This window comes from Lathyrus oleraceus, chromosome 3 (assembly GCF_024323335.1).
Source record: "Lathyrus oleraceus cultivar Zhongwan6 chromosome 3, CAAS_Psat_ZW6_1.0, whole genome shotgun sequence".
Lineage (NCBI taxonomy): Eukaryota > Viridiplantae > Streptophyta > Magnoliopsida > Fabales > Fabaceae > Lathyrus > Lathyrus oleraceus.
The window spans coordinates 94,767,942-94,783,961 of NC_066581.1; positions in this window are offsets into that span (position 1 = coordinate 94,767,942).

The following is a 16,020-nucleotide window of genomic DNA, read 5'->3' on the forward strand; positions in this document are numbered from 1 at the left end:
CCCCTCTTTCCAAAAATATAAATTTCATGAGCCAAAACTTCACCAATCAAAATGGCATATTTTGACTTTTCTTATTTAAATGCAAGTTTGACCAATGTTTGACTTTTTGATATAAACATTTTTCTAACATTTGGCCAATTGGAACAGCTCAGAAATATCATTTAGAATGTGTTTGCAAGCTCCTTTTATGCAGTACATGTATCCATGCTTAGCTTGCTTGAAATTTGGCAAAAGTACAAATGCAACCATACCATTCCATGCTATCCACCATGCCTTGCCTTGTACTATGGAAACAGAAGTCTAAACCATCTTTTTCTGTCATTTTGAAGCCTGATTAGCAGCCTAACCAACAGAAAAGAGGCCATGCCCTAGTGGCTTGAAATGAGGAAATGCAAGTACAATTTTCACCAATTACATCCACATTTTCTTGGCTTTAATTCAGCACCACAAGACAGCAGGAAAAGGCATCATTTTCTGTCATGAGCAGTCACTACTTACAGCCATCACACAATCCAAATTCACTCATGCTCAAAAACCACTTTGGCCATTGCAAACAATACAAAGAAACAGTAGATGATATAATCATTTTTCTGTCATGAAAAAGCTGCTAGCAACAATACCAACCAATTTCAACTGATGCAAAAAACTGATTGGCTTGGCATTTTGTCAAGATTGCAAGTGCTGTACAAAAGCCACCAGCAACACAAAACAGCAGGGCTTTGGAATCATTTTTTTCTGTCATGCTAAAAACCAATAGCAACAACTAACCACCTCCAACTGCAGCAAAAAGACCAACCAACTTCCCATTCTCTAAAAACACTTCATTCTTGGCCAAAATCACTTTCTGTCCAAACTTCCAATTGCATCCCACTTGCCATGCTTGGTACTGCACATAGCAGTTTTGGTTCATCTCAACTTTTCATCATTTTGCAAAACTGGGCCAAACCACAAAGCCACATAGAACAGCAAATGAGAAACACCATGTTCCTGTCATGAGAAAAACTGCCAGCAGCATACACTCTCTCAAACTTGACCTGGCTATTGGCACTTGCATTTTCCAAAACCTGCTAGCAACATCCAAACAGCAGGAGAACAAAACCAACATTTCCTGTCACAGCAGACACACAAACCAACAAACCACAAATCATTGAACTTCACTCATTCTCCAAAAATCTCACTCACCTTGCTTTGCATTCTCCCTTTTCTTTTCCAAGCTTCCAAATGACATAAACCCTGCTATTTGCCTCTCACTCTTTCTGTCCAAGCCTACAAAAACCTAGCCATTGCATTTTCCACAACTCTTCATCATGATTAAACTAACTACATCCATTTGGCCTTGCCTTGTGTTTCAAAACCTGCTAGTAACCAACATAACAATACCAACCTTTTCCATATGCCACTCAGCATTTTGAATCAACAGCAGCCTCCAACCACAAGAAAACTACACATTTCACAAGCTTCATTTTGGATGCATTAACCAAATCATCCAAAGCTTCCAAGAAAACTAAGCCTGGCTTTGCATTTCCTTTTTTCTGTCAAAAAAAGCATCCAAGTGACAACCCTTGTTTTGCATCTCAAATTTTCCTGTCATGAAAGACCATTAGCAGACAAAACAAACTCACTCATGCCAAAATCCTGATTTCCCTCTCATTTGGCACTGTTGGAAAACTGTCAAAAACTCCACCTTTCATGGCTATGCTTGGTACTGCAGAGACCAATTTTGTTCATTTTCTGCCACACCACAAACCTTAGCAGCAGACCAACAAAAGGTTTTTTGATCCTGCCTTGCATTTTCTAAAAGTTGTCCAAACACAAGAGAACAATACCTTGCCTTCCCTTATTTTCCTGTCATTAAAACAACCAGGACAGTAGCAACAAGGGCAGCAGGAAAACCATTTGGCCAAGGCAAATGAGGGGAATGCATTCTGATCCAAAAAACACATTTGCAACAAGAGGACTGACCCTGCCATTTGATTTCCTATTCTTCTGTCCAAACACAGTGACCTAAGCTAGCTTAACAACATTTCCATCATTGGCCCTGCCATAACAAAACCAGCAAAGCCAAGAAGTCCAACTCACCTTGCCATGTGCATTTCTTCTGTCCAAAACAAAAACACCTAAACCTAACTTGCCTTGCCTTCACAATCCATTTCACCCTTTTGAAACCCTGCAGCATCCAACAACCAACATACACTGCAGAACCAACCTGCTTCAATCATTTTCCAAAAACTCACTCATTGGCATTCTTTTAAACTCAGTCAAGAACTCTCAATGAACAAAACCCTGGCCATTGCTTTTCACCATCTTTTCTGCATTTTCTAAACCTAGAGAAACATAGCAGCCAGAACAAAAAACCTCATTCTCATCTTCTTGCATTTTTGCTCGAAGGCCATTTCTGACCAAAAGCTCCAAAGGCCCTCGAATGCTTTTGCTTCCTCCAAGTTCTGACCATCATTTGTAGACTCTTTGAACCACCATTCATCATCTACACAGCCTTTCATTGTTCTGTTTTTCTCAAGAACCAACAATGGCAAAACATGAGCTGAGCATTTTCAAGCATGGTTGAGCTAAAAGGCTTCAAGCATTCAACATTGCCAAGCATAAGGGCCATCTGTTTCAGCACAACAGCACCAAACAATCACTGATTCACATATTTCTTCAAATCCAAGTAAAATCTCGAATCCCTTATTTCTTTAAATGATGATATGTGTCTTGTAACTCTCACCATGCTCATTCCATTACAACTTGAACCATGCTAAATGATCAATCATGCTGTGAGAAATAGGGATTTCATTTTTATGCTTGAATGTGTTTTTTCATCGATTTGCTATAATGCTGTGGTTTTCATGAAAACGATGATTGGAATATGTATGTATGCTGTTAGTTAAGCATGATGGTGTGAGCAATTTCTGTTTATGAGAATGTTGAAAAATTCGATCTGCTGGAAGTGATGAATGCCCTGCTGTTTTGCTATCTTAATCTGTCCAGAAATCCACATTGATTCGTGTTCTGTTTGTTTGTGTTAGAATGCCACTTGAGTTTTAATGCCATGCTGTTGTTTGTTTTGCTTGTTTTGATTTTCATTGATGATTTTGAGCATGAAGATAAGTTTACCATGGCTGCTAAAACCCTAGGGTTTTGTTAAACCCAGAATTTGAGTTGATTGGCCCGTGCACTGTTCCATTGGCTGAGAGCCAATGAGAACATTTCCTTTGCCTTGCCCAAAACGCAGCACTCTGATAAGTGACTGCAGATATTACAAATTTGCCACTGCGTTGACCCTGTTGACCACTTATGCCATGCAATTTGTTCATGTTTGTTTCAATAATCACTCAACTTCAACAATTCATTTCTCATTCATTATTCATCCAAAAATCATGAGAATTTTTCCATCATCTTCACAAGAATGTCCTCTATTTTATTGTGATTTTTAATTAATTTTCCATTGGCTGGATTTTAATTGATAATTATTTTCTTGACATGTATGCATAATTGATACCTTGTGCCATTCCTTTTGTGAAATTCTCATGATGTATCCAATGGCTCCTAAATTTTTTGTGCTTAAACTAGACACATTCATGGTGATTTTGGTGTAAAGTTTGTGAATTTATCATTTGTGGTTTGTGAGATATGATTTTTTGAATTAGGGTGTGACAATTTGTGTCACACCATTGATGTCCAACTTCATGATTTTCATTACCATGCTTCTTGACCTCCAAATGGATTGAAATTTTGCATGAGCCTACTCTTGTATGTCTAGTTTACATGTGAATTTTCTTGGATTATTTTGAACTATTTTCCATTTGTTTGAGATTTTTCTTCCCTGCCTAGACAAATGTTGACCTTGTGTGATACATGTTCCCATTTCATTTGTGAAATTCTCATACTTTATTAGATGGACATGAAATTTTGCATGAGATAACTAGACATCCTCATCTTTGCCATGGCTTTAGTCCCATTCATTTATCATACACCATTCTTGACTTATGATTTTTCTAAGTTGATGCATGTTTGGTTGACTTCTTTGAGCATGTTCAAAATTGCTTTGACTTTCTGATTTTCATTGACTGCCTCCACTTGTCCAAATGAGATGAAATTTGACATGCTCACCATGCTATGTGTTAGGATTGATCATGATTTATTTGGTGATTTTTGGAAATGTTTAGGATTGCTTTTGAGTTAAGTCTTGCTGTTGACTTCTATGAGCTTCTAAATGCCATGTCTTGACTTCTTTTGTTCATGAAATGATGATGATGATTGATATGAATGTGAACTCGATTGGTTTTGTTTCTTGAATGTTTAAACTTGACTTTGATTGGATATCCCTTGCTGTTTTGACTTTCTCATTCACTTTTGACCCTAGGCTTGCCCTAGTGGTCCTGCTACTCACCTTTGAGTTTGTGTTTTCAGGTTGACCATCAAATGGCCATTGAGACCAATTCTTTTGATTGAGCTTGCTTAGATACCATTGTCTAACTTGTTTGTTTTGTAGGTGGCTTGGCTCACATGCCATAAGCCTTGTGCCTAGCACATCCATATGCCTCCAATTAACTGTTGGTGTCTGTTTCTGTTTGTTTTGTTTGAAGTTGCATGCTAACATCTGCTTGACTGTTTCAGGTGCTTTAGTTGCTTAGTTCCTTGTGAACTTTTTGCTTTGCTTTGCTTGTATAAGCAATTTGCATTGAGGTATGTCTCTTCCACTTCATGTAGTCTGGAAGACCTGGCCTGTTACTTGGCCAGGCAACTGTCTGAAGTCCTCCTTAAGAGGCAACGTTTGTGACTGTTTACTTTTGTCCTTGCATAGAGTCAAAGACCTCCTAAGTGAAGAGGCAATTGGTGGAAGGTAGGGATATGCAATCTATCCCCCACTATTCAGTGTGTCATCTGTTTTGCTCACACCACTGTGTTGATGCATTGCAGATACAAACCCAAGATCTTGTGCAATTGCACAGTTGAGTCAGTTTTAAATGTGTAGAAGGGTTCCCACTTTCTGAACCCACACATTCTTGTCTTGAGCTCTCCCAGGCCAGGGATAAGAGCTGTGAAGTCTTATCTTCACTCACCTTTCATCTGCTTCACCTTAGCCCCTCAATGGCAAGGTTAAGAGCACACTTACCCTATTCCAGTTGGCCCTAGTGCCTAACCCTTGATGTTTGAGCCCCCTTGTTGGTGTGTTTATTTCATGCTGTATGTGCTTCATGTGAGTGCCTGTTTGCTTTGCCTCTTTAGGTTTTAGCTTAGTCTTGCCCTTGTGCAAGATAGGTTGTGCTTGACTTGCCCTTGTGCAAAGTCAATTCTGTGTGGCTTGCTTCCTGTGTGAGCCATGCTTAGAGTTGTTTAGCCGAACTACGGCAACTCTGATTCTCATGTTCAGGTGAGATACGTAGGCGCGAGACGCGATGTCTTGTCGAGTTTGACTAACCACTAACGCTAATTCTTTTCTCTCACCCCTGTTGTGATTGAGATATCCCCTTTCTCTTGCCCTAGTTGCAATCGAGACTTTGCTTTTTCCTGTGGCTTGCTCCCTGTGTGAGCCATACTTAGGATAGGTTGGCCCTTGTGCCATTTAGCTAGAAACCTTAACTTAGGGATGATTCGCATGATAACATCTAGGCTCGAGTCGTAGTCTCCCTAGTTGTGTCTCCCTCTGTTATCTGGTTAGGCTAGTCCTTTATCCCTGCGTAGGGGAACTACATCGCCCTGATCTTCATACCAGATGAAGTATGTAGGCAGGAGATTGAGCTGATCTCTCCGGGCGCCCTTTTTCTTTTTTGTGTGTGTTTGACAGTTATAGGCTGAGTCCCCGACTCCCTATTAACTTGTTGTGCTGTTGTGTGCTTGGAAGCTGATGTAAGTCCATCGAGTGGCAGTTAGGTTCCAGTGTGCGTGTGTTTGGTTCGGATGCTGATGTAAGCCCAGTGATTGGCATTCAGGCTCCACGTTTGCCTTTGCCTGTGTTTGTTTGGGTGCGTGTCGGCCGAGCTACGAATGCTCTGATTCTTCTTTCGTCCAAGAAGATACGTATGCATAGGATGCGATGTCCTAGCGAGCATGTGTCGTTTCCCCAGTCCGAACTACTTCGACTCTGATGTCTATGCCTGATAGACTAAGTAGGCCCAGGATGCGACGTCCTGCCGAGTCAGTTTCAGTCAGTTTCTTGTGTCTCTTTCAGCCAGTGTGTGTGAGTTTGAGCAGTGTTTAGCAACCATCTATCCTTCCTTTTGTGCGTGGATCCCGTCGAGTACGACGGATGCGTAGGGGTGCTAATACCTTCCCTTCGCATAACCGACTCCCGAACCCATTCTCTTTGGTCGCGAGACCATGTCTTTTCCAGGTTTACTCTGAGCGTTTCCTTTCCCTCTTTTGGGATAAATAACGCACGGTGGCGGCTCTGTTGTTCTTTCTTTCCCGCCGGTTTTTCGCGTGATGCGACAGCTGGCGACTCTGCTGGGGATACTAGAGAAGTTGACCTGTGCTGGTCCATCTTCCCTAAGCGAGTCTCTCCTAGCGCTCTCTAGGTTAGGGTTTGGTTGCTTTGTGCTGTGTTTATTATTGCCTCCATTTGTATATATTTGCATTTACTGTTTGCATTTATTATGTGCATTGATGTTTGCATTTATTCATATTCATCTGCTGGTTGTCTGTTTCTCTCTGTTGGGGTGGGAGTTACTTGAGGTAAAAGGTCCAATACCCAGACCATGAGTGAAAATCTAGGAAACCTAGGAATAGAGTGATTCATGGGAAGCGGGTGGTATGGCGCCACTTAGCGGAACATTGATATCACGAGCAGTTCAGACCCTGGTGGGATATTATCGGTGCATACATCGGGTGTGCACAGGATGATATTCTGCGAAAGGTTATTTATGCTGCGTTTCTTTCGACCTTACCCTGGCCTAGACGACACCCGTGAGTGGGGAAGGGTTTGATCATTTTAACAGGTACAGTTGGTGACTCTCGGTACAGATGGTGACTGTGAATTATGGACATTTATTTCTGGGACGCCGGAGTTCTGTCCGTGGTTTATCAGCGGGTTCCGTTTATTTCGGATCCCCGGGTTGAATTTGAGAGTACCTGTTCAGAGGAGCTGGCTGTCATTCGTTCAATGGATGTTCCTGTGATGATAGTGATGTAATCTCCAGTTTCGTTTATTTCGGAACTCCCCAAGTCGGATTTATGGTGACTTGGTTCCTCAGATTGGTTTCAGATGCCGGTTGATCAGATTGACTTTGGGTTTCAGATGTTTGTGATCAGAGTTCAAGCCGAAGCTTTGACCCTGTGCCTTGAGACGCACAGCCTGACCAGTCGTGTTCCCATCATTTGCATCATAGCATGTTTATTTTCCAAAAAAATAGTAATGCATGAAAAAAGTTAACTCGCATACGCATATCCTTTATCAGGATCATTCATGACAAAATAGTACCCATATCATGCACATCATGCATATCATGCACATCCTTGCATTACAGACATGTTTGGAAAGACTCCTCACTTTGGTTCCTGACTGAGAGAGGATTGCTGATTGTCGTCCACACCGCTACTCAACCAGACTCAATCATCAGATGATTATGGACCAGGTTCAGACAGAGTTGGCTGAGATGAGGGCAAACATGGCCCAGTTTATGACGATGATGCAAGGGTTGTTCAGAAAACAGAAGCTGCTGATGCAAGAGATTCTGACAGTTGTCATCCCCGGCGGGATCTATCACAATTGGGTCACTGTGGGCGTTCCTACAATTGTTCATAAGTCTTTGTAATAAACACTTTGTTTAAAAACCCTTCTCCCATGCCAAAAGGAGAAGTGATGACATTGTTGGCAACATTTTGTGCAATGATATTTTCATTCAAATAATTCATGTTAAACATTTGTTTTTCCACTTGTTTTCCCTTTTCGCTTTTTGCATGAAATTGGTGATCACAAAAAACCTTAAAAACAGGAATAAAAGCAATCTTTTCATCTGCATAACAATTATCTTGTTTGATTTTCAAAGAGCTTTTCATATTAAATCTTTATGCAGGTTGTTTCTCAAACCCATTGAACATAATGATCGGACGTCATCTCCCAATTTTGAATTCCCTGTATTCGAAGCAAACGAAGATGATGTTGAAGGGATTCCTGACGAGATTTTCCGACTTCTTGAGCAAGAAAAGAAGATCACTCAGCTGCATCCCGAGAATCAGCAGAACAGTCAACTGGGGCATTATCAAAAAAAAAAAAGAAAAAGAGAAAAAAGAGAAAGAGGAGGGTGCAAAATCAAGAAAAGAAATCAATCAAAATCAAAAGAAATCAAAAGAAAGAAAAAGAAAGAAAAAAAAAACAAAAGAGAAATAGCACCCTCAAAGTCCCAAGTTGGCTGATGCTGAATTCGATCAAAAAGAAGAGATCAACTGCCATGTGTCATGGTCAGTCATATCAGCAGAGAGTGAAGAAAGCATTCGACAAGAAGATCAAGCCTCGTGTGTTCCGAGGGACCCTGTGCTCAAGAAAGTCTTGTCTTTCGTGCCCGATTCCAGGGGCAAGTGAACCCCAAGCTATGAAAGTCCATGTGTTGTCAAGAGAGCCTTTTCAGGCAGTGCTTTAACACTTACATCAATGGATGAAGAAGTTCACTCGTCCTGTGAATTCCGATGCAGTCAAGAAATACTTCGCCTAAAACAAAAACAAAAAAGCAAAAGCTCGCTAAGTCGAACACCCCAAAGGGCGACTTAGGCAAAAAGGAGCGTCTCGGTGGATTGAAAACCCGAAAGGGCGATCCAGGCAAAAGTTAGAGACATTGAAAAAAGAATGTGCATCCCGCTAGATTGAACACCTCACACTGGGGCAATCTAGGCAAAAATTAGGGATTTGGCAAGTAACTGCATCGACAAGACTATGCTCTATATCTATCATCCGTCAGGGATTCTCGATTCGTCGTCGACTGAAACTTTGAATACATCGAAAATTCAGAATGGTAGAGGAAAGGTCATTATGTTCAATGTAGCCCTCTCCAATATATATCACCGATTTCAAATTTGTACAGATCTATGGAGTCTCGCCCTTTGCAGACTACCATTCCATTACATCAATTTGAGCCTTTATCCAATTATTTGCATTCTTATTTGCTTCAACTCAACAAAAGTTTTGCATGTTTTAATTGATAAAGTATCATTGTTTTTCAAAATAAGCAAATTTTTCAAAAAAAATTATTCTTAAACAAAGCGAACCTTCACAATGATGGAAAGAATACTTAGGAGACCCGCAGTGCTCTCCCGGGGGTGGTATGATTACCAACAGGTAAGACAATTGTTCGTATCTCAAGCGTGACTGTATCCTTGTCCTACAGAGCCTCGTATGGTCTCTCCTCAGTGAAGTTGCCCGACGCAGTGTTGTTTGAAGATGTTCATCTTCATGTCCCCAGTAGTGCAACATTTCTCCCTCCAAGTCCCTATTAGCCCTATCGTGGGGCATCCCCAGTAGAGTGCTGTTTGAGCCTTATCATGGGGCATACCTGGGACGCGTTTTTTTATCTAACGATCTTTGCTGCAGAGCCAAATCAGGGGCAAGGGATAGATGAACCGTGAAAAGGCAGTGAAGGATTACGACGACGGTCCTGGAAAATTAATCAAGAAGACTCTTCAAAGTCTGATGGTTGGAAAGTTTGTATGAATACCAGGAGTTCGATCCCCGTGAAGTACGGACGAGATTGGGAATACAAGATGATGGAGCAGAAAAGTCCAGAAGAGTCTGGGAGTTCTTAAAAGTGGAAAGTCAACACCATGAGTGGATGATGGATGCCGGTGTCCGACGAGTTGACCGACATCCCTGTCAAACAGGCTGTATCTCCCCAGAGGATTAAGAGTGCGATCTCCCTGGCAGATTCGAGATCGTTGTCTCCTCAGCAAGCTTGAAGGTCATCACATCCCCAGCCCAAGCCAGTATTGAAGCTATCAGAGCTATTTCCCCTGCAGAGATACCTGTGGACAGTACCTTCTTTCCCCAACAGATCTAAGGATTGCTTCTCCCCAGCAGGCCTGTGCTTGCAGAGTTCCCCAGTTGAGAATCCCCGCTGAGCGCCTGGTAGTTATTTTTCCCGGGAGTCCCCTAGTGGAGTTTATCAGTAGACTGTTGGTGTGTTCCCCAACAATTGGTTTTGTGACGCTGTTATCTCCGGTATGGCCGTGAGTGCTTATCCTAAGCAGGTTTGTGGGAATTCATCTCCAGCATGATATGACGTGCTATCATCCTTGACAGAGTTGTTACTCTTGCCACTACGGTTGTTCTCTCCGCTAGGATTGTTCTCCTCAGCAGAATGGCGTGGTTTTTCCTCAGCAAGTTCCCCAAGTGGAGCGGGTCTCATGAAATACATCTCCAGCAGTGATTCTCCTACATATGGATTGGTTGGGTCGTCCCTAATGGAGTAGCATTTATTTCTCCAGCAGAGTTCATCCTACCAGTGGATTGGACGAGTTTCTGTAGTAGACCGATATCTACATCCCCAAGCAAGTTTGGAAGCTACCAGAGCTATGTTCCCCTGCGAAGACGTCTGTGGATAGTGCCTTCTATTCCCCAACAGATCTAAGGATTGCCTATCCCCAGCAGGCCTGTATTTGCCGATTTCCTCCCCGAGTGAGGCAGGTTCATTGAATTTACCTCCAGCATTTATCCTATCTGTGGACTGAAGGATATCCCCAGCGGAGTTTACCTTTTCCCAGCAGCAAGTGCTATTCTCCGACATAAGTATAAAGTCGCTTCACCATTCCTCGAGCAGAGTTCCCCGCAGAGTATTTCCCCAAGAGGAGTCTCCCCACGGAGTTAGAGTATCTGATCATTTCGGCTCCCTAGCCCGGGTTCATTTGCATTTTGCATGTAGTAATCATTGCATCCTCAAAAATTGCGTAGCATTCCCATTCAATATGGGGCATTACGCCATAGAAAAATTCAAACATATGCATTCATTTGTTAACCTCATCAGACTGTATCCCCGGCAGAGGCGGATTATTTCATTCAACATCAGCACCAAGTCTGCTACAGTTGCTCTTGACAGCATTCAGAATTGTTTATTCCCCACAGAGGTTTATTTCCTCACCCGATGGTGACAGAGGTTTATTTCCTCACCCGATGGTGACAGAGGTTTATTTCCTCACCCGTTGGTGACAGAAAGTTTGTTTCTCCCCAGTGAGACCCCTAGCAAGTGGTCAACCTTGCCTTGACATATCTAAGATGTCGTTCTTGTGATGCCAGTAAGTGTCATGCTAACACCCGCGTGTGTTTCTTTGTTCGGTGTCTGTAAACATCGAGTATTATCCAGTCATCAGTAAATGTCTGGTTATTATTTTTGGTGTCGGTAAACACCATTGTTTCGGTGTCTGTAAACATCGGATATTTTATCCAGCCATCGGTAAATGTCTGGTCATTTTTGATGTCGGTAAACATCATCTTTCGATGTCTGTAAACATCGAGTATTCTCTCCAGTCATCAGTAAATGTCTGGCCATCTTTTTTTTTGGTGTCGGTAAACGCCATTGCTTCGGTGTCTGTAAACATCGAGTCTCACCCCAGTCATTGTAGCACCTCAAATTTGCACCTACCATTGTACATACATTCTCATATTAGGTCATAACATATCATGATACATTGCATAACATTTGCATTGTTCCTCAGTTGCCTCAAGAGCAAGCAAGCAAGAATCAGGTCAAACTGATCAGGAGATCAGTCCACCAATCAAGCAAAGGTGTTTCTCAAGGAATCAAGGCCCTAGGGTTTGCCCATCAAGTTCACATGTCTTGGAGTATCATTTGAAGTGCTCAAGTCAAGGGTGGAAGGCTCAGAGGTCAGCAGTCAATGCATAGCCAGGCAGAAAACCCTAAACAGTCAACAATCAATCAAAGCAGTGGATGGTGGCCATTCTTGTGGAATTTGGGCACCATGGTCAATAATCAAGAGTTCATATGTCTTGGGACATCACTTGAAGTCAAAGTCTCAAGGAACTAGGGTTTGGAATTCATCAGAAGTGCACAGTCAAGTCCAAAACCCTAGAAAGTCAAAGTTGGTCAACTGTGGTTGATTCTATGGTTTTGATGGATGGAATTGATTTGAAGGAGTTCATTCATGCTTGTATAAGCCTCATCTATCATGTCCAACCTCATCATGGAAGAAAATCAAGCCAATCAGAAATTTTCCAGAAATAGAAAGTGGACCTGTAATTTCAACTGCCAAAAATGGAAACTTCTTGATCCTCAACTTGCATCATGATACAAGCTTCAAATGAATTTTTGCCCAACATGAAAGTTGAAGATCTTGTTCTCCCATTTTCAAAAAGTCCAAGAACTTTCAAATCCCATGTATGGTTGTCAAGATATGATCAAATCATTTTCACAAAATTTTGAACTTCAAAGGGACATATCTCTCAAACCATAAGGCCAAATTTGGTGGGGTTTTTTCCTACAAACCACATTTTTCATCCTCTTTCCAAAAATATAAATTTCATGACCTAAAACCTTGCCAATCAAAATGGCATTTTTGGACCTATTCCTTTAAAATTCAAAGTTTGACCCAAGGTTGACTTTTTGCTTCTTTGACTTTTTCTTGACTTGGCCAATTGGAAAATGTTTGAAATCACATTTGAGACATGTTCCAACTCCTAAATCATCATCATGCCACCATTTTCCCACCATTTTGGACAAAAATTCAAAATTGGCAATTTGTGCAATTTGGTACCATTTGAACAAGACAAGCTAGCAATCCTTAGTACAACCGCAAAACAGCAATTGGCAAAGTTTGTACAGCCTGTCCAAGCCCAAATTCAACCAGCCTTGCACCCTCCTCTTCACTTGTGCACACAATGGACAAATATGCAAATGATGCATTTTAAGCAATACAAAGTTGGCAATTAAAAGAGCAGACTTCAAAACAGCATTTGGTAAGGTCCTTCTGCAGCATTTCACAAGCCCAAATCGTGCCCAACACACACCTCCATTTCCACATTCTTCCACTTAGCAAAAATGCATTTGGTCTTCATTAAGCTAAACCAATTTACCACATGATTAAGTGATGATTAACAGATGATATTTAAGCCATTCTTCTGCATTTCCAACCCTAGTCTTTAGCAGCCACCAACAGAAAAACACATATTTTCTCATTTGCATTTTTGGGCTCGAGTGAACTTTTCTGCTAAACCCTTGAAAACCCTTGAAACACCTTCATCCCTTCATCATCCAAACCACATTTTGAAGCTTTTCCAACCTCATTTTCCTTGCTGTAACAGCTCTCCTACTCTGTTTTCTCAAAGCTCCACAAATGGCAATTCGAATTGTGGAAGCTTTCAAGCAAGTTTGAGCTGAACAAGCTTCACCATCCACCAACACAAAGCACAAGAGCCACCTGTTTTGAACTGTAGCCTTCAAACAACACTGCACATCAGTTTTCTGCAAAAATAGGTAAGTGATCGATCTCCATTATTTGCTGTGCCATGATATGTTTATGAAAGGTTTTCTTGAGCTGATTCCAACAAACTATAGCATGCTTAAAATGGTGGTGTCCTGGCCAAGAAATTTGGATTTTCACTTGTGTGTATGAACACATTTTCCTTCGATTTGGTTCGTTTAAGTTGTTTAAATGGAAATGGCTACCATGTTTATGTGGTTTGATGCATGCTGAAGCTAATGATATGCTTGATTTTTGTTTCTGGGATTTTTGGTTCATGGTCAATTATTGAAGATGATGTTGAAACCTGCTGCTTATTTAAACCTAATTCTGTCCAGATTCTCCATGGTCTTATTTGATTGTTGTTGTTTTGTTTGTTTATGATGTTGGTCGCATGAAGGTTATGATGTTTGCCAATGCCATGCCGTTGTTTGATTTTGTTTATAATGCCCACATGATTGTGAAGTTGATGTTGCTGGCCAAACCCTACCCTGCCCAGGATACCATGAGCTCGTGTTTCATTTGTTGATGTCTTAGTGTTGCATGATGCATTTCAATATTATGCTGTTGTGTGCTGGACGAATTTTATGTTGCATGAAGATACCATGAATGCATGCTGCCATTGCCAAACTCTAGTTACATGAACCTGGTTGTGTACCATGCTAAGTGATCTTGTGTTGGTGATCCCATGTTGAATACCATGCTGTTTGCTTGTTTTTGTTCATGATGATAACATGTGGATGATGAATGCTGCTGTTATTTTAAAACCCTAGTTCGCTTCTAAAATCATGTTTGCTGTTATTACTTATGATTGCATGAACATGCTGCCATTGCCATGCTGTTGACCTTGCTGTTTAAGTTGATGAGTCTCGATGGAAAAGTTAATGCCCTGCTGTTGAAATCCTATGAACTCTGCACAGAAAACCTTCATGAATTGCATTTGGTATGCTGTTGTTTGGTTGTTGTATGGACATTACTTGAATGCCGTGCTTTTGTGTTAATTTTATTTGAACTTGTGTTATGAATGATGAACACATGATGCTGCAGTTAAACCCTAAGTTACCAAGACCCTAACAGCATTTTTCCAAACTTGGATTTCAATTGGTGGTTGTTTTTGAATTTCCTGCATAATTACTGTTTGATTGGCTGGGAGCCAATCAAAACATTTCATTTTGTATGGCCAAAACGCACAGTTTAATTAAGTGGCGCCCAGAATTACTGAATTGCCATCGTTGACTCCACTTTGACTTGTTCTTGCCATGCATTTGCTCATGTTTCACCAATTATTTCATCCATCTTCAAAAATCATTTTCTCATTCATTTTAATCCCAAAAATCCTGGAATTTTTTCCACATGTTCACATGAATGTCCTTTATTTAATCATGATTTTTAATTAATTTTCCATTGGCTGGATTTTAATTGATAATTAGTTTCTCAACATGTATGCCAAAATGATACCCTTGGCCATTTCAATTGTGAAATATTCATGTTATATCCAATGCCTTTGAGATTTTTTGTGGTGAAAATAGATTCCTTGACCTTCATTTCCATATAGACTTTGTGCACTTATCATTGGTGGATTGAGAGTTATGAATTTTTGAAATTGTGTATTGCATTGGGTGTCATACCATGATCATGTATTTTCACAAATTTTGTTCACACACTTCCCCACATCCAAATGACTCCAAATTTTGCATGAATTATCCCTTGTATGTCTAGTTGATGTATGAATTTTCCTAGAATTAATCTTGCTGTTTTCCATTTGATTGTGAATTTTCTTCCATGCTTGGTCATTTGTTGACTTTTTGTGCTATGCCTTGCCAAATCCTTTGTGAAATTCTCATAACATATCACATGACCATGAAATTTCATATGTGATAACTAGACATCTCAAGCTTTGCATTGGTGTTAATCTCATTCATTTCTCATCTGTTTTCAATTTGATATGATTTTTTGAAGTTGACCCATGCTTGTTGACTTTCATTGTGCATGCTTGAACTTGGTTTGACTTCATGATTTTAATTGACTGCCTTCCTCTCATTCAAATGCCATGAAATTTTACATGTCTACCATGTTAGATGTTAGGATTGAGTGTGATTTATTTGATGATTTTTGAGATTGTTTAGGTTGACTTTTGATGCAAGTCATTCTGTTGACTTTTGTATGCTTTCCTTTGCCTTACTTTGACTTCAAATGTTCATAAAATGATCATAATGCATGATTTGAATGTGGACCCAATTGTGATAGCTTCTCAAATGTTTGACTTTGGTTTTGGTTGACTTTTCCTTGCTGCCTTGACTTTTTTCTTCCATCCTTGACCCTAGGCTAGTCCTAGTGGTCTTCTGTGCTTACTATTGAGTTCCTGTTTCAGGTTGAGCACCATTGCCATTGAGATCATACAAGTGTGATTGGTTTTGATTACATATCATGTACTAACCCTTGTTTTGTAGGTTGACTCATGTACTTGAGTCTTGCTTTGCACAGTTGACCTTCTGTGGTTGACTGTTTATCCATTTCCTTTGGTTTTAACTGTTGAACTGTTTACTGATTGGTTTGAATTTTTCAGGTACTTTAGTTGCTTAAGTTCTCTGAACTTGCTTGCTTTGCTATTTAGCATTTGCT